The following is a 26,032-nucleotide window of genomic DNA, read 5'->3' as shown; positions in this document are numbered from 1 at the left end:
AATAATAATAATAATAATTAACTTTTTTTACTTTTATGCTTATGCCATATTATAATATTGAGTGACTGGACATAACTCTTTCTAAAAAAACCTGTCTGGAATAGATTAATAATAGTTATTAATAATTATGAACATTTATAATTAATTCATTATTTTATGATTAAAATTAGCATATTAAAAAATATAAAAACGTTTTAAGGGTCTTAGATTTTTATATAAGAAAAGATTTTTAAATTTAAAATTGAAATAATATCCTATATCAAAGCTATATAATTATATTATTATTATCGTGAACAAATGTACGGTGTAAAATTAATTTTGCACGTGATTTGTTTATACTATTTACTATTTTACAGGTTTTATAAAGTAAATAATTAGATTAGAATATGAGGTAAGTTTTAAACTTAAAATGGATTAGGTTTAATATTAGGCATAACATGAAATTGTTTGAAAATAAAAGTAAAATAAAAAAGTGCATACAAACATAATACCGGCACCTACTAAAGCATTTCTTTAAATGGATTTATTCATAACATATATGTGTTTTTAAATATCTACCAAAAGATAGACTTTTATTATCATTATTATTATGATTATTATGATTATTAAAATAAATATTTAAAATGTAAGCTTCAAGGCATAATAAACAAATGATATACATGCACAAGATGGATGAAAATATAAACAATGATATAATATGTACACGGGGAGTGAACCTATCCAGTAACTAAATCAAATGTTAATGGTTATTACAAAAGTTAAATAAATACATTTTGTTAGATATTATAAAGTATTATTAAAAATTCAACAATTAAACTATGAAACGACAAAATAGTAATGATTAATTCCCTTACACTCAACATATTATGTATTGCAACGTTAAGCAGTGATTGATCTATATTTAATTTAATATATAATAGTTCATCAATGAATTTATAATAAAACTTCTATGATTTTGAAGTGTTTATATTAGCTTATTAATTTTAAATAATTAACTATATTAAAATTCGTTCTATATTAACGAAAAGATTAAAGTGATCATTTCTAAACTGCTATGTACAACATCGCACAATTATTATAATGGAATAAATATGAATATTATATAAGTATTATTTCAAGCCTCATCACAAAGTTATCACTTTTATAACGCAATTTGTGATGTTTAAAATTAAATTCAATAAGCAATTCTTATAATGTTTTCCGTTGTACTTTTCTTCAAATCATCCAGCCATTTTCACGGACCACGGTTAACTCGTTTCATGTTACCAAAATAAAGATAAATATAATAATAAACATTTATTTCGTTTCTTTAATTAATTATTGTTGACTAAACGTTAATTATAGAAAAGATATTTTATTTTTACGAAAAATGTTTAAGCCATTATATGGGTATACCGTATGAATTTCTACAACTTTGACAAAAATATGTGAAAATTAAAATCAAAATACGGTTTTAATGAATAAAACGAGATTAATATTTCAACTATTTTTATACTTCTAAAATATTTTGTACTTATTAGAAACATACAAATCCAACAAACTCGTCGTACCTATAAATTATAAATGGGTATAAAGAGAATAGCCACTCCAAACGTCAAAGATGACATTGTTACGTTTTATTAAATAATAAGACATATGTTAAAAACAGTAAAGTTTTATAATGAATTTAAAATTGTACACACAGTCGGGTCGTGCAGAGGTTTATCCTGTTATATTCGACGATTTTATGGTCGTAATCTTATTACCCTAGGTTATGCTAAATAAACAAACAACAACATCATATTTTATTTGACTATATCCAACATACGATTTAATATTGTTATGCCTTATGCCTAAATAAACTTTTAATTAAACAAGGTTTATATTTATTTGCAAAGTAATACTACTCAGACATAGTACAGTAATAGATACACAATGTAATATGCAAATATTGTAACACAAAAACAGTCATCATTCTTCTTATAATCTATAATTGCATGTAATCTAAGTTAGTATGATCCATTGAAATCGCGTGCACTTACATAGGAGCACTGCTCATTTAAATATTACGGCATAAGAAAATTCACAGGCCCTATTAAACATACTGACTATTTATTTAGTTTTACTTAATAAAAATATTTCTGACCTTATTTAAGTCAATGCAATTGATTATGTGGGTGAAGTGGCTCAGATGTCAGCAATGCTGACGATGGTACATTATCGTACTACCTTAATAATAACGAATGCGTTGAATTGGTAGTGGATATTTTATTATGATTTGGAAACTCTAGATAACTTACCTCGGGATTATTCTGATGAAGTTCCGAACGATGAGTTTATTTTCGCAGCGAACGATGCAGACTAAGTACGGTGCAGTAGTATATAATACAACTAGACAGTACTAACTTGGCTATTAATTTATTATTATATTTATATATTTATTGAATTTATATATAATTTATTGATGTTCCACAGTTAATAAAATATCTTATAACTAATGTTAGTCAATGGCATAGCACAATCACAACCCGAACGGCTAGATTACATAAATATAAAATATAAGTATTTGCCATACCACACAAGTGACGAAACAGAATAAAAATAATAAAAACAAATGACAAACAAAAACATTTATGTACGACCTGATAACAACTGATGGCACTGATGGCAGAAGTTGGTGATGACGGTGGCTGTAGTTTCCGTTGTCCCAGCACATCGCTGGAACACCGAGCAGGGACCGACCAGACGGCGACAATCCACCGAACGTCGGTTGTTCAACACGGGTCAACGACCGCGTATACGTACGGAAGTTTTATACAGCAAAAACATTGTATCGCGGAAACAAGATTAAAACAGTTGAATGCGATTGATTGGATTCCGACGTTAAACTGTATAATAGAACGAAAACAACAATCGATCGTGTTCGCGCTGCGTTGGACAAACGAAAAGCATTTGGTCGCGAACGGCTTTGGTCGCACTGCGAGAATTCGGACGGGCGATGGCACGAAGCGAAAAAGGCTTTTTGCTTGACTCAAAAGCCCGAAAAGAATAGATCGTAGACACGGGACTTGTGCGGCACGACGATGAGCGTGAGGCTCGGATGCGCGTAAATCAAAGGCGGAATACGGTGATGACGCAACGGTTTTACGACGACGAACCAAGAAAAAGGGACTGCTACGCTAGACGAACGGTAAAAGATAAGAGACTGGGCGGCGGCGGCGGCGGCGATGGGCATCAGTGGTCATCGGCTAGACCGCGACGTTACAGCCCCCTCCACCGGTCTCTCCGGAAGGACAAAGTTTACATGGAGTGTAGTCTGCTGTACATCAACAGAGTTGCAAACGTTACGACGTAGGACTTGTCGCCGCACTAAATTTAAATATTAAAAGCGTATCCAAGATCCTACAGTTAATAATAATAATACCTAAGTATGTTTATTTAAAATATATATCGTATTGATTTTCGTAACCCATTGCATTCGGGGTTAGTCACTTTTATTTAAAATGGGAAAATAAATATGTTAAATATAAATATTTTTATTCAAACCTTTTCATTTGACTTCTAATATCCCCAGAGATCACGTATTTCACTGATTTTATTTAACTTCTTCATAAATGATATATAAATTTTCCAATTCGCGAGGTATGTCATTATATTATTAAAATCTCCAATAATATTACTAAAAAATATATAAGTATTAACAAGTTAGGGTCACACATTTTCGTTTCGTTCTATAATAGTATTTTTATCATACAAATGATTTATATATATATTTATTTTATATATTTTTATTTCGAATAGAACAGTTTGAGTGAATTGTGTACCGTCTTTACTGGTCAGCTGGCAGAATACATCTTTAACATCAATGTTGACGACACAGACTATAGCTTTACAGGGGTGTGTATATTATATTGTATAGCTATACAAATTGTTCACTATTTTATGATGTTATACCTTTTTTTATATTTTAAATTTGATTAGACAAGATATTGTATGATACGCCTATCGCTAATTACAATATTATAGTATAAAAGTACCTCCTATACAACATGACAAATGAAAATAATTTATTTACAGACGCGATTAAAGATATAGTTAGTACATTGTGATATATCACAGATATAATCTAGTTAATTTAAAAAGAAGTGTAAATTAATCGAGACTGGCCAACTATATGTTCCCAAGAAAACTGTGACTACTAATAAATAAAATGTAAAGAAAATTAAAAATGATAAAAAAATATTCATAGACAAATTGTATTAATATGTTATATTGAGAATTACAAAAACAGAAAACAGCCCAATTTTAAAAAGCTATATTTCGCTAACGTATTAACGAAAAACAATATCTTTTATATTGATTGAAGTTGAATACAATGTATTTATAAACCTTTGGTATTATAAAGGCTTAATACCAATTTAGTTCAATGTCATATGCAAGTGCCATTCTACACATACATTTCGGGGAGCGGGACTTTTAATCCATATGAAAATTTTGCAAATTACTGCCCATCCATCCTATTCTACTGCTGCTACACTTTTAAGTACCTATATCGAATTGGCGGTTGCATATTTTTCTTGCAGACTATATTATAAGTCGTTAATTTTTAATAATAGATTTATTAAGTCAAAAATAAAAAAATAAAATAGTAATTCATTGCGTAAGTATGATTTTTAATTGATTCGTATTTTAATAACAAATCAAAGTATATAATATAATTACAGTAATATCCCTCGTTATCCGCGGTTGGGTCCACGATAACATATTATTGCGTATGACCTAACCTTGCGATTGCGATAAAGTTTCAGTGTTATTAAATGAACACTGCAGAAACCGTCGTAGTGATCGACCGCATCAACGACTGAACTCGCGACACCCGACTGTCAACGAGTGGTCGGAAAACGAGCACGAGCAATATACCACCGCGCACCGTCCGTGCTCCGTCGCGTATTTCCCCAACCCTCTTACCTGATTTCGTTACCGTCGTTCTGCCGATTTCTTCGGTGGTTGTGGAGAGGCGTTGTATGCGTGTAGAATTCGGAATCAAAAAATAAATCCTTCACTGCGAAAATTTGCATACGATTTTTTTTCAAAAAAGTAGTTTTTACCGCACTTAGGTGGTTTAAATTTGGATTTTCGCCAATTTTCTGATATAGCAGGAAGGTCAGACGGTCCCTTGTACAGGTTTCCACGTTTTTAGAGTCATCGCGTGTACGCATCCTTCTTAAAAATACGTATATTTAGATGTTTAGGTGAAAAACGTCAAAAAATGAACAGGGGCCGTGAGTGGCCGTAGTATAAAAAAAAAATATCGACTATTTGGTGTTATTTTGCGCGTAAACTGTCTTAGAAACCCGTCCGACGATGTGTGTACAGTTTCAGATTCGAAAAATAAATCCTTCCCCACGAAAACTATGGCTTCAAAAACTGTTCACAGGTCAGCTTTGCGGTGGTTAACGGCAATACCAATCAAATTACAGTCCGGTATATATCCGAGATTGCGACACCCGTGAACACGTTACACGATAAGGGGCCGGAGAACGTACGCTGGTGATTTGTCGTCAAACTCCGTAGTGCATCCTCTTTTTCATACTCACTATCCTGAATCACCACATGCGAAGGTTTCAACCACAGTAACACATTTTTACGTACGTCGTCGGTTCGTCAACAGTGAAATTGTATCTATGTGTAATTCCATGCTGTTTAAGTTAATGCTGCGAAAAACTTAATAAATTATAACGATAATTAAATTCTTATTATAATAATTATAATAATTAGAATATTAAAAGTTAAAATAAATATGTCGTATTCTTATGTTGATTATAACCTGTATTTAAATATAATAGCAAAAAACTATGTTAAACTTATTAAATATTATGTTGTTTATGTTATTACTTATTAGGAACATACTAAGTACTAACATAGCTATACTTTTATTTGCAAAAAAAAAAAGGTGAATGAATAATACCATTGATTTCTGTTTGATTTTAAAATTTTGGCGGAACATTATTTGTAACTGTGTAGTGCTTATATACAAATCAACTGGATGCCGTTACCAGCCAATTACCCACTAAAAATTTGACTGTGATTGCTGCTGACCGATGTGTCCTACCGTGGTTCTGATAATCTATACTATATGGCACTAGGTCGTTAAAGTCTATGTGTCCTAAGTCGTTGAATGTTTTCGTTGTATTGTAATCAAATTGTCTGTACAATGCGCCGTACAAGACGAGTAATGTGATACACGTCATAATGTATTACTATTATATATATATTTATTTGGTCATTTTAGCTTTAAATATAGGTGTTGTTAGCTATAAATACTTACTAAACAATATAAATTATGTATTAATCATTCTTTACCATGGACACCTCTTGGCTATTTGAAAAAAAACTAATTTTATGTATTTTAAATAGCGTAAGAATGTGTTAGACTTGAGAAACATATTGGCAATAGCGGAAGAAAATTCTTAAATGCCCCTGGTGATGAATCTTGAAAAAAGCACTTATTACCAATTACAAAAATTGACAAATGTACGTAGTTAATAATAATAATTAATGAAACGCTGATGACCGAATTAGGCATTTTCATAATTCCATTATTAAATTCACACATGAACCGGTGCAGGTGCGCGAGATCGATGGCGACCGGATACAGACAGTATTAACGACAGCCAACAGGACGATGATTACACAGTATTAGGACCTGTGTGGTGGCTTGCCGCAGACTACAGAGTTCTGTCACTGTAATTTACACTTTCATTCGCTGTCGACGGCGACAAGCAATAGTTAGTTACTATTATTGCTCCATTGACTGCGCCGAAGATATCAATCAGTACAACTCTGGAATACTTTAACTATGCACTATTGTCTGATACTAATACCGACCGATAAGTATTTGGGGATGTCTTTCACCTTAAATGTGCAAGTCTGCCCGGATGGGTTTTGCTGTAGCAAGATCAGGTGAAAAACTGTTGCGCTGTGGTGGGTCGTACGGCCTTTTATACTCGTGACGGAACCGCAAAGTACAATCGGGGATAAAGATACAAAAATTTAATAATATAATAATAGGTATGCAAATAATACATTAATTTAAAAAAAATATAATAACAATAGTATGTCATGCAATTAAAATTATAATAATAATAAAAATAAAAATATATAAATAATGATTATCAATAACAAGGTATTATATAATAGGTAATAATAATAATAACAATATGATTATAATAAGTATATTAAATATGGTTTAAACATATAGGTATAGTTTAAAATGTTTAAATATATACAAATTTAGACTTTTTTTTACGAATAAAAAGTTATAAATATTTATTAATTGAAAAAAACAAGAGTTACTTAAAACAAATACTAAACATCTATACATATTTATAAGATACTTATATATTATAAATATAGCACGGTGTTTACATAAACATAATAAAAACAATTATTTCCGACAACATAGTCATCTCTCTTTTGTTTATTTGTGGAATATAATAATATATTATTATAGTTATAATTTATAATATTATTATAATAACATTAAAATATTTAATTTTAATATTTTTAAGCATATAATTGGCTCTAATGCCTAGTTAGGTTGGGATCTAAATTTCTAATCTTTATTCTCTATTCATTATACTAAAATAATTACTTGTAGATGAATAATATATATTAGAACATACAACAACATTCAAAAAGCGTCATGGATGTCGAACGATTGCAGAAATTTAAGTAAATATAAAAACGTATTGTACCAAATAAATACATATTTATTAAAATTTTTAATGTTTTGAAATTTATAAAAATAAGTTAAATTTTACACAGGTTATTTTGTTATCATTGTATAATCAATGACCTATTTTAGAATAAAGAGTATTTTATAAATAGTTTTTCAATACAACATACACTTTTTTTGTGACCTTTGACTAGGTAGACTATTGCCGTATACTAAATATTCTTTTTAAACTTGTCCCGTCCGCGTACACTGTGTTATGCCATACATTATTCGTAGTTTTATTTATATCTAATTTTCGTTAGTCATATTGTGTTGTATGTGTATTTAATAAGATAAAGTTCTCGGAGAGTACCGTAAGTAAAGAATGAAAAAACAAACGACTCAATGTAATAGCGAGTTAAGCAATGTCTGGACTCCGGATAGTACCAAAATACATAAGTCATGAGGATATATTTTATAAACTTAGTGTTGTATAATATCGAAAGAACGATCGCATAATAAAACATTATTATTATTATTAATATTCAGAATAAAGTATAAACATGGTACGAAATTCTACACAAATTTTCTAAAACTTAGAGATGACAGCGAATACAATTTATATGATTTTTAAATCGTTAATATATTAATCATAAGTACCTAGCCTCGTTACTAAGATTTAGTTAAATCAAAATATCAATACAACATCAAAAGTATTTAATTTATAATGTTTGCCTTATCACTATACTTATTGTCGAAAAAACACAAAAAAAGCTTAATATGTAATTCGATATTAAAATAAATATGGTTTCTGATTTCAGCATTACAAAGTAGAAGCACACCGACGGCGGTGTCGAACAAGATTGGTTGCCCGAATTCAATGCGGTGCATGATCAAAGGTTAGGTTCGAAACGGACGCGCGAGGTTCGGTGATCATCATTGGCCATCACTACCAGGACGTACAATCCGACGACGACGACGTGCGATTTACCGATCTGCCGGCAGTCGTGTCAGTCACGCAGCACACCGTCGTGGTGTGCGAGCCCACCGCGTCTGTCGTCGAGTCACAGGCAATTTTCGTAGCGATCGGTAATTCACTGAAGTACACCGTGTGCAGGAGAGCATCGCCTCGACCCGTCGGACCGTCCCCACCGACGAATTATTGCCGGTGTATCGCGATGGCTGGTGACATGTCTGTGCGTCTCGACGCGTTGTTGTCTCCGAATGAAAAATCAATACGACCTGTCGAAAACGATCAGTAACCCGCCGGTGGCATCCGCAAAAATGCAGGATCTGGAGACTTGCGCAAGAACACTGTTGTTGGTTGACAGTTGTTCGACCGTTTATTAAGTTATTACATATTATAATATTGTCAATTGAATCAACAATCTGTTTTTTTTTTTTTAATATTATGTGTTATAATCATATAATATAAATGTCACGTTGTTACGACATAGACAGTGTACTTGCGGGTTATCGAAATACATGGTATTGTGCTGTTACTTACCTGTGTGATTAACGAGAATTATGATATATTAACTCAAAATGGTGAAGAGGTCCCTGAGCAACATTAGTGAGTTCTAGTTAATGCTTGGTGTGTAGGCAAGTGTATGTATGTCAATCATATAATGTAGGTACTTACTAATGTGATTTAAACTGTTTCAATGTACATATAGTTCAATCGAAAGAAGTGAAATATTATAATTTAAAAAAAAAAAATCAATTAAAAGTACAGTACAAATCCAAGTCGTCCTTTAAATATATTATACCTATACTGGTCGATTAGAATGATAAACGTAAGTATATGCTGGCTAGTAATACAAACATCGCAATAACCGTCGCATGGAAAATGTTCGAAATTCTCGGTGGCTATGACGGATGAAATTTATTTCGAGTTTATTTTCATTTCAACAGTGCTATACGTTTAACATCATTACTACTTTTTCTCCACATTAAGCCACATATTAATATTAATAATAATGTACCTGTCTTATAAAATTCGACTTTATTAATAACGGCTTTAGTGTAATAACGGCTCTATGTTGACCTACTCAATTGGTAAGTGTTATAAACATTATTCAAAGCATGATGCCACTATGCACGCAGAACAACAGCCGTAGTAGATCTGACGTACATCACACGTTGTTCGAAGATATTACAATTGTAGAAGTCTTAAAAATTGTCATGAGCCAACAAGAAGACGTCATTATGGAAACACCGGAGATTGACACATTGGAGTTGGTCAACAAAGAACCAATTTTTCGAGTTTTTCGCAAGAGATATTTAAAAAAAGTGACTGCAAAATAGGTTCAATAGTTAGTAGCTCAAATTACCAAAGAGAACACTACATGTATGAATACACCCGAAAACAATTTGAAACCAATGAAAAAAATATACAACCAGATATAGGTATTAAAAAGTGTAGCACTGTAGCAGCATTTTAATGAGCCTGATTAGACTGGAATATGTAAAATTGTCAGAAAAATCAAGATTCTGCTTCCTAGGGCCGCAAGTATTTACGTATTTATGTTACGGGCAAAGTAAAAAGTCGAGCATTGTGCACTTAGACCGATTGTATACAGTGCCCAATTTGATTAGATCATCGTAGGTTAAATATTGATTATAACAAAAACTAAATAAAAAATCTTACTAGGTACATAAATAATCATAAATAAATTTTAAATAGACGCTTCAAATATTAGTTTTTACATCTATTAGGTATTCAATTAGGTTCATACAACTGAAGAGTTAATATAATTAACCAAACGTGTTTGGACATGATTAAATTGAATACTTTTTAGTATCAAAATATAATCATTATTGTTAATTATTACATAGTAATAATGTAAAGCACATAGAAATAGATTATTTTACATTATTTTACTTAATTTATTATTAAACTTAAATCACAATTGCGGTACTTTGAATTGCAAAGTCGACCAGATTTTTTACATTTACACCAACTGGTGGTACATAATTTATTGCAAGTACACCTAGTATACTTTCGAGTCGTGACTACCCGATTTAGAACTTTGCTTGCCACTTCATCTTTTAAGAAATTTGTACTGGTGGTACCTCATTGGCCTGGATAAACTCCGCTTTGCATATCGTGAGTAGCAATAGTGTTCGCGCAATATAGTATTGTGTGGTACATTATTGTTGAGATTCGGATCGGTTTTTATTATGATCGTTTACGAGTGTCTCGTACGAATAAAATATCCAAGTATAGTTTTCTAGTGATTTTGTTATGTATTAATGCTATTCGATATAAATGTGTGCAACGTTTTGTATTTAATTTACTTTGCCCTTTTTCCAAGCAATCTTGTACAATTCCAATATTAATATTCTAACATTATTGGTATAATACAATATTTTATATAGTAATTTTAGTAACTTCTATTTTTATTTTTTTTTCTGTAATAACTGATTCAAAATATTAATCATTGTTACGTTTGAATAAAAATATTTAAGTGAGCATACCTACAAAATTATACTCATGCGCATTTATTTACCTATATATGTTACGGGTAAAGTAAGAAGTGCGCAATGCCCGATTTTCAAGGGCAAAATTGAAATAAGTTAACATTCTCTGGACATTGTATACAGTACCCAATTCGATTTCAACACTATAGGATTAATATTGATTATATTAAAAATTACATAAATCTTACAGGGAAATTAAGTAATCATAAAAAAACTAAAATAGATGCTGTGTAAAATATTTTCATTACAGTAAAATTAAAATTATAATGATTATTATATTCTACAAAAATTATGTACTATTATAACACACGAAATTGTCGTTGTCTAGTCTAGCCATACGCTCCACGTATTGGTCAAGGACTGCGGGTGGTGACGAAGATGGGCTCTATCGTTTACTGTCGCATCGACTATTGACGAGTGACAACTATGTCGATCGAGGACAGACGGCGGTGATGACGTGGGCGGATGACAAAGATACAATGTGAGCTTCAACGGAAACCGTTGCAAATATTAATGAACAACCTCATCTCGAGCTCAAAGAGTTGGAACACTACGACAACAACAGCCACGACCAATGCTGAGGAAGCATCTTCACTGTTCTCATCGTAACGGCTACGTCGCGTTCTGCCGTCGTCCACGTTCAACGGGTAAAGATCTATCCGCTTCTCCGTAGTCGACCAGCCGGCTTCAGAGCGGAAATCATGCATTCGCGCCGGAAATAACAGACCATCCGGAATAAAGCCGGTGACTGGAACTGCGGCGACTACGATTGCGCTGTTCTACACTCCGCTGTCCAGTTCGGACATCCATTATTGACTATTGGCTCAATGGACTGTCTCGTCAGTCTATACCGACTACCGTCTAGAACCTGTTCCTTCCGCTACAGCGTATGTTTACATCCACCGTATAACTGAATTATAGGTCACATCATGGTCGAAATCAGTGACGGTTCAGACAGTTTTTCTACACAGAGTTTGGTACCAGGTGCTTATAAGACATGTGATAAATGATACGTGTACGTGTCTTACAATTTTTAAATTTATTATTCGTATTTAAATAATTGTATTATTATACAAATAATAATAATAATAATAATAATAATTTAATAACATTATTTTTCATTTATTTTAATTTTATCTATAAATTTCGATACAATAGATTTGTGTGGAAGCAACCCGGTGTGACCAGCTGTAGTAGGTCGATGCGGTAATAGTATATGTCACCAGGTAATATTGTCGGCTGACAGTCGATCGATTGTGGTTAGTGGTTACTGCACGTTTTGGAACAGTACTTGTACTAGCTTTGCGGTGATAGTGAACTGTAATTCATATAGTTTATGAGAGACGGAATGGAAGGAGAATAGAAAATATTATAAACAGTATACCATAATAAAAAATTGTATTGAGAATATCGAAATTGATAAACAATTCCGATAGTAAAAATAAAATAATAATAAGTAGTCGAGATACGTTGTATTGATAATGATTAATGAACAATGAAAATTATCAAAACGAAATGACAATAACAATTTACAATAATATGATAATATACTTAACCGGTTTGGTTAGTAATTATCTTATATTAATATTATGGGTAAGGTCGATTTGTAATCATTTTAGTTCGATTGCACTCAAGCAAGATCAAGGTGTAGGCGACATAGGCCCATGCAAAGGGCGGAATTTAAAATGTTTGGATTATAGATTTTATGAAGTATTTACATGTAAGGTGCGGCAAAACTCAAGTTTGATAGGTGTGTTTAAACATTTGAGCCGGACCTGATTGCACATAGGTAAATAAAGGTAATGCCTAAACTGCTTCAATTACAAAAAAAAGTAAAGATCGAACTACACTCGGGTTTAAAAAGCAGTGCAATTCTACACTGCCGTCAGTTTACCAATACTTTGTAATGCTGACATTAGACTATCAGAGTCTAAATAAAACAAAATTATATTTATTTTAATATCGAATAACATATTATGTTCATACTTATGTAACTATACTACCTCGCCGTCATTTTTTTACAATAAGTATCGTGATAAGGCAAACATTATTAATTAAATACTTTTAATGTTGTATTTATATTATGTTTTAACTAAATCTAAGTAACGAGGCTAGGTACTTATGATTAATATATTAACGATTTAAAAATAATATTAATTGTATTCGCTGTCATCTTTAAGGTTTAGAAAATTTGTTTAAAATGTCGTGCCATGTTTATACTTTATTTTGGATATTAATTCTAATAATAATTTTTTATGATGCTATCGTTATTTCGATATTATACAACACTAAGTTTATAAAATATATTATTCTCATGGCATGTATTTTGGTAGTATCAAGACTTTACTTAACTCACTAATACATTGAGTCCGATTCGTGTACTGATTGGTCGACAAATCAATTTACCGACACCCGATTTTAGGACACACTATATTATGATGAATTATACTTACTAATTAAACTATATCATTTTTTATTGTTTTAAATTATTTGTATAATTCACGAATATTGTTCAAGTCAAATATTAAAACTATAAATTAACATTATAAGCTTCTGTTTTATAAATGAAAATGAAACATTATTGCATTTAAGTGTTCCATAATACAAATCGTACCATTTTGTAACCTAAAATTATAATTCCAAATGTTAGAAAAAAATGTATTATTATATATCATAAACGCTTTACCTATCTTTTGAAAATGATAACCTTTTTTCTTATTGTCTATATTTAGTTTTTATCTTTTGTGGTCGATTGCAGTTATTTTGTGCTATAAGGTCATGCTCGAAGTTTGTTTGTTAGTTGTGTAGCTCTTTGATTAAAATAAAAATATTTGGCTTTTATCTACCAACAGCTTTATTAAGAGCTGCATGCCATGTTTCAAGGTGGTTTATGGTCCTTACTCCATCTGTATTAAAATGAATACTCATATTGCTATTAAATAGACAAATATCTGGATCCAAGTATGTTTCGGTAAAATAATTTAATAATTTTAGCACACCTAAAATTATAATTTTAAAAAATTAAGTTTTACTAAGTTCGTACAAATTACGTAAAAAGTTATATTTCCTTTCTGACTCAATTTGTTTAATCGGAACTATGGCTTACGAATAAAGACGACGAACAACTTTTTTAATATTATCGGCAAATATATTATCGTAAGACTTTGAACTTAATGCCAAATAGATTGCTGAAAGTGAAATAGACACCCTTTTATGGGTGTATCAGAACCAAACACTGCCGAATGGAGACAATCATTCCAATTTCAAAATCTATTTGGAAACAAGTAGGATTGAACTTTAATCCATTTCTCAATGCCGCTTGTTTTATTATTTCAAACATTCTCAAATATGTCGATGTACTTTTACTGTGCAATAATGCATAAGCCTAAAAGAATATATTTAAACATAAATAATTAGTATTTTACTAAATTATAAAATTTATATTATAACTATTAGGGGTATCATCATTCCTATAACAAAGCAGTGTAAGGTATACAATTTGTGTAAACATTTTTGGTGCTGACTTAAATGTACCATCCATAAAAACTGTATTACTAGAACAAAGACGTCGTAAAAATCCTTCGGTACCAAATACAACGATTTTATTATCCGTGCCATCAAATACTGTAGGTAATAATATTATAATTAGTAATAGTATTTATAATTAAATCATTTAAATAATTTAGAATAAATACCTAAAAGAAAATCTTTTCCATCATTCGTTGATCGCCAATTACCTTCAATTCTAATTCAGACAGCTTTTTAGGTAACGTTGCATTAATTTCATATGTTTCCTGTATGTCAAACTTTTTACACTGGTATAAATTGATATTGTATCCTTTACCTTACTTCGGCTTCCGTAGAATCCTCTATTCCTGAAGCCTTAATTGATCTTCGGATTTCATTAAGTGTCTGTGGTATAGTCTTTGTGGGATTTATCACCACTTCGTCCTTCAAATAAGTTATTTTCAAGTTATAAAACACGTATTAAAAATTAATTTTAAAAAATAGTATAAGACTCGTGAATAAAATTGTATAAATTAAAACAAACTCACTTTAATCTTATTTCGAAAACCACGTTCAGCCAATTGGATTCCATGCATCGAATGGATATGCGTTTTTTGACATTATAGCATTATTGGAATCTTCTCTGTGTATTGCTCGACCTCCATAATCATCAATACATTTATAATAATGGTTAAAACCTCTTGTTCTATCAATTCGATGTATAAAATTATCCAAAAATAAAAGTTGGCCATCTCGTTCAGAAGTTATTATCAACCACGACATTTTAAATTTAATTTTAATATATAACTAACTGACGACGCAATGATTATACAAACTGACAAATTTCATTAATATCATAGTATAGTTTTATCAACATTTTGATTTTAGATTGTAATATTCTAGATTTCCAAATAAAAATTATTTTTATATTTTATGAAATTACGTTTTGTTGACGAATCGGAACATTTTTTATTTTTACCGTAAACCGGTTTCCGTGTTGGTGAGACGAGTATTCGGTGAATTGGGTGTCGGCAAATCGGACCTGAATCGTTTGTTTTGACATTCTTTATTACGGTATCCTCCGAGAGCTTTACCTAATTAAATACATAAACAACAAATAATGAATATCGTAAATTAGATATGACTGAAGACACAAATAATCTATGGCATAACACAATGTACGCGGATGGGACAAAGTTAAAAAGAATAAAAAGTATACAGCACTAGTCGCGTTGAAGTATAATATTACTTTGAGTTATGGCCGGTCGGAGGTGGAAGAATATCGTGAGCCTTTTTTTTTTTTACGAGGCAGAATGTACACGACCGCTGAGGTTCTGGTAATGGATAATAATTATCGCCTCGTCGGTTTTGTTGGCTATGGGCATAATATAATACGTAAGCTATTTATTCATTTTTATATTATAATTTATGATAAATGCTTATAAAATAAGACGCTAACTAAATAATGTTTTCTTTAAATAAATATAATGAACTTATAAACTATATATCTATTAAACTGTTTATTTCTTATTATTGTTAATAATATACTATACATCAGTTTTAACTATAATTATTATTGTACTTAATTTAATTGAGTTTAAAACCGTTCTGTAAAATGTTTACAAATATTTAAAACCGTAATTTTAGAATCGTTCATTGAATATGTTGTAGTTTTTTTTCACGTAGATTTGTATTTGTATAAGCTCTTCACAAAAAGTTTTAATTATTTTGTGAAATCTTAAGTTTATGATTAAACAAATATTTTGATGAATTTATTTTTAAATGAAAAAGAAGACATTTTTTGTTCCTAACACTTATAAGTTATAACATTAAATCAATATTTGAACTTATGTTTATAAATTTCAAATAGTTAAAATATTAATAAGTACGTATTTATTATAGTATTAATATCAGCATAACAATTTAATATATACCAACACTTTTAGAAAATGTGTAGGCACACGCAAATGATCGATGTGTGGAGGTTGTGTGTAAAATAAAGTTTAGAACGCAATATACTAATTTGGAATATAGACACCAGCGCGCTGTTTATAACTTAAGAAATGTACGTAAATTACTTTTATTTGTAATACTGGTTTACTCAATTACTCCTCGATACGTGGTTTTGTTTTATACTTACTGATTAATCCTTTAAATACCGCTGTTAAACATAATTTTTCGTTATTATTACTGTATCTTATTCAACGAACTTAAAGTTATTAATTTAGTTAATGATTTATATCATTCATATTAATTATCTACAACATAGTCGACTATAATATATAAGTTATTTGTTTTATGATTTATTATATATTTTATAATATTTTTATTTATTATATTTTTTTTTATTTCATAATATGCTAATACACAGATTTATATTTATGAATAATCATTGCTAACAAGAACTATATATTAATAAATATAAAAAAATCATTTTTACAAATTAACAAAATAATTTTATTATGATTATAATTTTTATAGCTCATACAAAATTATCATATATATCAGTATATATAATAATAGCATCTATACTGACTTTGCGGTACCGCTTTGGCTGCCTTGATTATATTAAATATATTTGATATATCTCGGTGATGGTAGTCGTGGATCTGCATCCGTACATTCATTGCTGTACGTCTCTCAATAACGCAACATTTTCTCGCTCTATTTTCGCCATCGGTAACATTTTTCTACACTGCAGTTGATTTTTCATCATACTTAAATTATATTCTATCTACTTATGTGAGGATTTGACTAGATTTTATAATAATTTTCATAACTCTACTTCGATAGAGCCAATAAGTGTGTATGACGGATTAGTATTGATTTAATTCGTTGTATGATTAATTTCATTATAGTTTTGTTAGTTAGATTGGTTTTTGTGTCGCAAATAGATACATAAATATATATATTTATACATAAATATATATATTTATATATATATATATATATATATATATATATATAAATATATATATATAAATGTGACAAAGCGTTTTTATTTGAAGATCACTCTTATTATAGTTATTATATTTATATGTAATTGTTATTTATAGTTTTTTACCATATTGATGTACACTTGTTCGGAAATAGTTCAACACATTTCCAAATTGTGGTTGTTCTTACTTTTGATTTAGGTGTTTCGGTAAACAGTATAAACAAAATGAAATCCTATACATTTTTGAACAAATAATACATTTAGTTTTCTATAATTACTAAGAGGTATTATTGTATACAGTCAGTAACTAGTAGCTACCATCCAACGTACATCATCAAGTTCAAATAACATTGTATTGTGCTCCTATATAAGGATCAGGCTATAGTTGACAGAGTGTAAGCAATTCTATATCCTTTGCTACTATAGAATTACGTCGTTTCCAACCTAATTTTACGATTTGTACGTCACTCCTTCCACTAAAAAAATAAAATGATATGTAACCTGCAAATTATACTATTATCAAGATTGCAAGTTGTAAGTTCGTAATAATCGGTACATGCATATTATAATGGATTTATCGAGTGTATAATTAGAACACTATATAATGATATGGTATAAAATATTTTAAAAATGGATTCCTGTAGGGTCTATGAAAAATTAACTTGTGATATAATATATACTTATACTTTTTATGCTTATTTTTTTATTTTGGGAGTAATAAATTGTAATTGTTATTAAAATATTATAAGTATATTATTATACTGTATAATATTATAGCGCCACAGCGCATTGACATATTGTGGGACACCAATGAGATTTTGTTCAAATCATACAGCTACTGGTCATATTTATATATATATATATATATATTTATATATATTACTCCTTGGCTGAAAATTGCCACGAACACGCTTAATTATACGTTCGGTTTTGACTATAACGTACGTGTACGGAGAACAGCTGATGTATATAGTTTTCGACGACGGCGAATGCACGTGTAAATTACTGCGGACAGGACTCTGTAGTCTGCAGACAGCCATCGCACAAGTTCTAATTCTGTGTAACCATCGTCCTGTTGGCTGTCGGTAATACTGTCTGTATCCTGTCGCCGTCGATCTCGCGCACCTGCACCGGTTACACCGTACACGGAAACAGCAGCTGAGTCGACACTGCTGACATTTTTATTCCAAGCAACTCAACCAGTACCGCCTTTTCCATCAATACGTCGTCGCTAACGTAGTCATCACTATTGGGTCTGAGTCGTGGACAACGTGTTCATCAATAGCCGCTGTATGGTCCGTCACGACGCAATAGCGATAGCCACTGTGTAACGACGCGGTAATCCAAACGGCTTCATGTGTACATCGCTATCGTTCTTCTAATGTACTTATGTGTGTACAACAAAATAATAATCAAAACGTTTTTACGGCTGCATAACTAACAGGTGCGTCTTTATATTCCAAACATCAATAACGATAGTGACCAGCGTGTCATACTTTATAGTAATCGTTTGTTTGATTCATGGATGCCTCCCCGTCTACCATTTCCCCGTCTAATACCTCTCCCCGCTAATATTATATTTATATAATCTTGTTGTATTTATACAATCTTGTTAAATGGTTATTTATAATAAGTATAGTATAAAATTTACCATAAAACATTTTAATGTGGTTGTTCTAAATTATTAGTAATTCAAATTAAGTACTTATTCATTTATATTACGTTCATCATATGTGGACATATTATCTTCTATACGTTTAGCAACATCCCGGTATATTTTTTTTTGCAGAAGGTGTTTGTCCAGTGATGAATTGATTAATTTTTATCTCGGTTAAATGTTGTTCTTTTTTAACAATCTCAATAAGTCACCATATGGTAGAATGAGACGCAGCTAACAAAAACGAAAATATTCTTTGCCAACCTTCAACACTATTTTTTTTTTTTTTTGGTAAACCACCCATTTGTGAAGTATCATATTGGTTCCATAATTTTAAATCAAATATTGGGGTAGATGTTTATTTCTTCTAGTTATACCAACTGGAAGTTAGTCAATGTTTTTCAAAATAATCAATTAAATGAAGTGATAACTCTTCATTGTCTACATAAAACTGTTGAGACATTAATTCTGCGAATTTCTTAACAACAGATGGCGCAGGAACAAAATCTAAAGCTATTATTTGATTTATTTTCAAAGCGAAATCTGCATAATTCGTATATTTTTTGACGTATTTCTGGGAAATTTTGTATTTTTCGCCATAAACATTGAAAAAAATGAAAAAAACAGCCTCACATTTGTGTACCAGTAAATAAAAATAATTATATTAAAAAGGAAAGATATTGGTCGAGAAAATGACTTTCGGTGAAGTGATTACGAGGAAATGTCTGAAGGGTAAATGACAGACGGGCAAGTGACCTGGTACCGTTAGTTTATCATATTAATTTCATTTTTGTTGTATATTTGCAGATTTCTCTATCGGTGGTAACAGATCTATTGTGTACGCGAATTGTTAAAGTGCATTACGAGGTTATAAAACTATTTCGGGTCTGTGTTTTGAAGAATAAAAACCGTTCTTAATTTAAAATATGTAAAGTTAAAAAAAGTCATGGGAAACATTTATAATTTATAAATAAAAACAGTAGTCGATAAAAAGTAAATGTTATTTATGAAAATAAAAACTAAAAATGTTTAAAAATATTTTTGAATGAAATAAAAAAATTAAAAAGTGGTAAAAGCCAGCAAAATATTAATTTATTTATATTTATTATAAATTATTATATAAAACATGAATAAATACAATTTAAGTTTAAAATTATGTGTATAGCCAACAAAAAATGAAAATAAATAATACTAATTACTAAATCACTCTAAGTATTAAATAGCCAGAGGTGTAGTAACGGTACTGCGGAAGTAGCCTACCAAATTAGAATTTTTATTCTATTATCAAAACGACAATTTTGTAATTATACATGCATTTTTAAATATTTTCGTATTCATATATTCAGGGGCACTAGAGACTTTTCTTCCGCTATTGCCAACATGTTTTTTAAGTCTAACACATTATAACATTCTTAAAAATACATAAAATTAGTTTTTTTTCAAACCGCTAACAGGTGTGCATGGTAATGAATGATTAATACATAATTTATATTGTTTAGTAAGTATCTATAGCTAATAACACCTATATTTAAATCTAAAATGACCAAATAAATATATATATAATAGTAATACATTATAACTTGTATCACATTACTCGTCTTATACGGCGCATTGTACAGACAATTTGATTACATCTATGCGTAGATTAACATATTAATGATAATATAATACCTATAATAATGTCTATTAGAAATTTTATTATACCTTCAAAAAGACATATTTTTCATTATAGATGCAAAAAAAAAACATTTCAAAAAATGTGTATGAATTTGTATTTTTATACATAATTTGTGAGAACCTACAAATGAATGATAAATCTAGGAATACGGATGTCAGCATCTCTGGACCCACGAAAGCGTTCAACGACGCAGGACACATAGACTTTAACGACCTGGTGCCATTTAGTATAGAGAATCAGAACCACGATAGGAGACATTGGTCAGCAGCAATGACAATCAAATTGTTAGTGGGTAATTGGCTGGTAACGGCATCCAGTTGAATTGTATACATTATATACATAGTATCCTACGTAACATTGTAGGATGGCGGTATCGAAACCATACGCATTTTCACTACAAACAGTAGTTCTTAACGGGATTCCTGTGGACTTGGTATAAGTGATCCGCCAAAATTGTAAAATCAGTCAGAAAAAATACTAGTATTTATAATCAAAGGAATTATTCATTCAACTTTTCTTTTGCAAATAAAAGCTTACCTATATTAATATGTTACTTATAAGTAGTAACATAAACAACAGGATATATAATAAGTTTAAATAAAATTATTTAAAAAGTTAATTTTTTACTTTTAAATTTAAATACAGGTTATAATCAACATAGGAACACATCATATTTATTTTGACAATTAGTATTATTATATTATAATATTTTATAAATTTTTTTTCTAAAATAAATACGGTCTGGAAAAGATTTATAATAATGTTATACGTTTGCAGGTATATAATTATTAAATTTTTATTTATTATGAACATTTACGATAAAATTCATTATTTTATGATTAAAATTTAGCATATTAATAAAACATAAAAACTTTATAAGGGTCTTAGATTTTGAGTTAAGCTATAAGAAAAGATTTTTAAATTTAAAATTAAAATAATATCCAAGTTGGTTAATTATTATTGAATCATCGTGACCAATAAATAAGTTATATAATTCATTTTGCACGTGATTGTTTATTCTACTATTTTAAAGGTATCAATAATAAAAGAGGTAAAGTAAATAATTAAATTAGGTGAGATAAGTTTTAAATTTAAAATGTATTAAGTGTAATATAAGGTACAACATGCAATTGTTTGAACATGTAAGTAAGAAAACTTGTATTATTATAGCATACTCGGCGGTTGTATTAAACATTATATGCATTTTTAGATGAAAAGATAAAAAAATAAATACATAATCACAAAATCATCTATATTATAAATATATATTAGGTTAAGAAATTCAAAATTGTCGAAAATTTTTCGAAATTAAAATAGTTTGCTTAATAAACAAACAACAACATCAAAACATTCACGTTGTCGTGGTGTTATATTTTCGTTGCCAATCAATCGATCTGAAATAGCTCATAGATGATATAATATTATAATATATATTTATTATTGGGAATTTCCAACGTGCCAACTCGTAAAATATATTAAACTTACTGACTTTACATAACTACATAAATTTAAGTTTGTTAAGTTAATTTAAGTATTTTTAGTGTTATTTAAAATGTTTACACGTATATTTCAATCTAAAGAAATGATACGTTATTATTGTTAAAGAATAACACATCTAAAAGTACAGTACAAATCAAAATCATCGCAATACCCGTCGTCTGTGAAATTATCAAAATTCCCGGCCGCCGATGATAGACGAAATATATTTCTAGTTCATTTGCATTTCATCAGTCCTATACGTTAAACATCATTACTAGATTTCTTCTCCACGCAATGTCACATATTATCGATATTAAACACATAATAACTATTTACACAGCACTGTGCTCCATTAAATTTGACTTAATTAATAACGTATTTGGCGTCATAGACGAAGACGATAAATCTATTCATATGGTACGTGCTTTTGACGTTATTCAAACAATGGTTGTATTATGCATGGAGAACGACAGCGGTACATCTGACGCGCACACGTACATGTCGTCAGAAAATATAATCGAAGAAATCTTTCAAATCGGCCGATTAAACCAGACGAAGTTATTAAAACACCGGATATCGAGACCGTGGAGTTGGTCGACACAGAAAATGTTCAACTGCCACTCGTTCAAGACGCCGTAGTAAGCGATGACGTGGTTTGTCCTGTGGTGATAGAGGAGTTGGGCGATGAGGTGAGCGTCGGAAATACCAGACCATCCGGAATATAGCCAGCGATTGGAATTGCGGTGACTACGATTGCGCTGTTCTACGCGCCGCTGTCCAGTTCAGACATATATTATTTACTATTGGCTCTATGGACTGTCTCGTCGATGTATACCGTTTACCGTCCTCAGCCTGTTCCTTCCACGACAGCGTATGTTTACATTTACTGTATAACTGAATTATAGGACACATCGTGGTTGCAATTAGTGACGGTTCGCACAGTTTTTCTACACCGAGTTTGGTACCAGCTGCTTATAATAATATATGTGATAAATGATGCGTGTACGTGTCTTAACATTTTTAAATTTATTATTTGTACACATTTAATTAAAAACACAATACAAACAATAATAATAACTAAAATAATATTATAATAACATTATATTTAATTTATTTTAATTTTATGTATAAATATCGATACAACAGATTTTTGCGATGGGTAACTCGGTGTAACGAGCCGTGGCGTAATAGTTTATGTCACCAGGTAATATTACAATTCCGACAGTAAAATCAAAATAATAATAACAGTCGTTATACGATGTATTGATAATGAATAATGAAAATTATTCAAAACATAACAATTTACAATGTTATGATAATATACTTAAAAGGTTAGGTTAGTGATTATCTTATATCAATATTATATTATTATGAGTAAGGTCAATTTGCACTCATTTCAGTTCGATTGCACTCAAGCAACACTCAAAGGATAGGCCCTCGCATAGAACGACATTTAAAATTGTCCTATGATATAATAATAATTTATTGAAAATATTTAGATTAGATAGACAGCTATTGGAGCTGAACTATTAAAATTACAACACTTTATAGATTGATTTTCTAATTTTTAGTTTTTAATAGTACAACTAAAATAAATAAATATTACTTATAAACTGATACATAAATATTTTATGGATCGCAGACTGGTCAGTTAATCCATGTTATTCTATTTTAGACCTCCTATATTCCTAAATATAGCTGTTAGCTGTGTTGGCCAAGACTCAAAGCCTGATTGGACGAATTCGATTCACCGAGTTTCTGAGTTTTAACATCAACAGTATGGCGTATAAAGGCAGGACACTTTAAGCGCAAACTACTATAAATTTTTCATGATAATCAATTTATAAATTGGGTCTAATTACTACACAATATTGGATATTTAAAAAGCAAATATACTAGCTGTACGGTGATAGTGCACTGTAATTCATATAGTTTATGAGAGACGGAATAGAAGGAGAATAGAAAATATTATAAACAGTATACCATAATAAAAAAAATGTATTGAGAATATCGGAATTGATGGAAAATTCCGACAGTAACAATAAAATAATAATAAGTAGTCGTGATACGTTGTATTGATAATGATTAATGAATAATGAATATTATTCAAACAAAATGACAATAACAATTTACAATAATATGAAAATATACTTAACCGGTTAGGTTAGTAAATATCTTATATAAATATTATGGGTAAGGTCGATTTGCACTCATTTTAGTTCGATTGCACTCAAGCAAGACTCAAGGCGTAGGTGACATAGGCCCATGCACAGGGCGGAATTTAAAATGTTTGTATTATAGATTTTATGAAATATTTACATGTAAGGTGCGGCAGAACTCAAGTTTGATAGGTGTGTTTAAGCAATTGAGCTGGGCCTGATAGCACTTTGGTTAATAAAGTTAATGGATGAACTGCACCCTTAAAAAAAACAAAGGTTATGATCGAACTACACTCGGGTTTAAAAAGCAGTGAAGTTCTATATAATATTATGTCATAACACGGCATGTTATTATTTTATTAAATAATATATACAAGTAACATACATTTTATTATAGTAAATTAAAAAGTATAAAAAATAATAGTTAGTATGGCAAAGATTTTATTTATGCGGAAAGAAAATAATTAAAATAATTTTAATTTAAAAATTAAAAAATAAATTGACTGCGCAAAATTCTTCTTCTTTTGTACAATTAACATATTGGTTTTCCATTTACATCACTGACGAAACGCTAAATTAAAACGACGCTAATTAAAGATGTGTTTTGATACATATATTAGAAATTATAGAAATTTCCATCCGATATTGTCGATTACTAACGTTAGAAAAAACTTTGTACTTTACTAATAATAAAATAAAAACTAAAAATGTTTGAAAAATAAAATAATAAAGTGATAGCAAAATAAAAAAATAATAATAAAGTAGTTAATTAGTTTCTTATATATATTAAAAAAAAAATAATAAAAAACATTATTTAGCCAGAAAAATATTCTATTTATTATAAATTATAAAATTAAACATGATTAAATATATTTTACGTTTTAAAATATGTCTAAAGCCAATATACAATAAAAATAAATAATACTAACTACTAAAAAACTATAAGTATTAAATAGGTATAATGCTAGAAGCATAGTAATGGTATTGTGAAATGAGCCTACGAAAGTAGTATTTTTATTCTATTGTCAAGATGCACAAAGCAACATATAATTGATAATATTACAATACCTATTATAATGTCTAATCAACATTTTATTGTATCTTCAAAAAAACCTTTTTTTTCATTATACCTTTTGAAATGCGTATGAATTTGTTTTTTTTCTACATACTACGTGTGAACTTACAACTGAATGATAAATCTAGGAATACCGATGTCAGCATATCTGGACCCTCGAAAATGTTCAACACATACACTTTAATGACCTGGTGCCATATAGTATAGAGTATCAGAACCACGGTTTCACCACCATGTTGTCAAAGTCTTTGGATGGCTGAATAAAGTGCGTAGTTAACTTAAAACGATATAATAAGCTTACTTTTTGCAGTGGCGTCGTTTGTACTGCGCAGGGTATGCCCATGCTTATTTGAAATCCAA

The 26,032-nt window shown here is 29.9% G+C and overlaps 1 pseudogene; it reads right to left on the bottom strand.

The window, feature by feature from the left end:
* Positions 1 to 14,200: 14,200 nt before the first annotated feature.
* Positions 14,201 to 15,469, bottom strand: LOC113549936 (annotated as a pseudogene).
* Between the last annotated feature and the right edge of the window lie 10,563 nt (positions 15,470 to 26,032).

Source organism: Rhopalosiphum maidis, chromosome 1 (genome assembly GCF_003676215.2).
Source record: "Rhopalosiphum maidis isolate BTI-1 chromosome 1, ASM367621v3, whole genome shotgun sequence".
Classification (NCBI taxonomy): Eukaryota; Metazoa; Arthropoda; class Insecta; order Hemiptera; family Aphididae; genus Rhopalosiphum; species Rhopalosiphum maidis.
The sequence above is the reverse complement of the archived record's forward strand: the minus strand, read 5'-3'. Positions and strand labels throughout refer to the sequence as shown.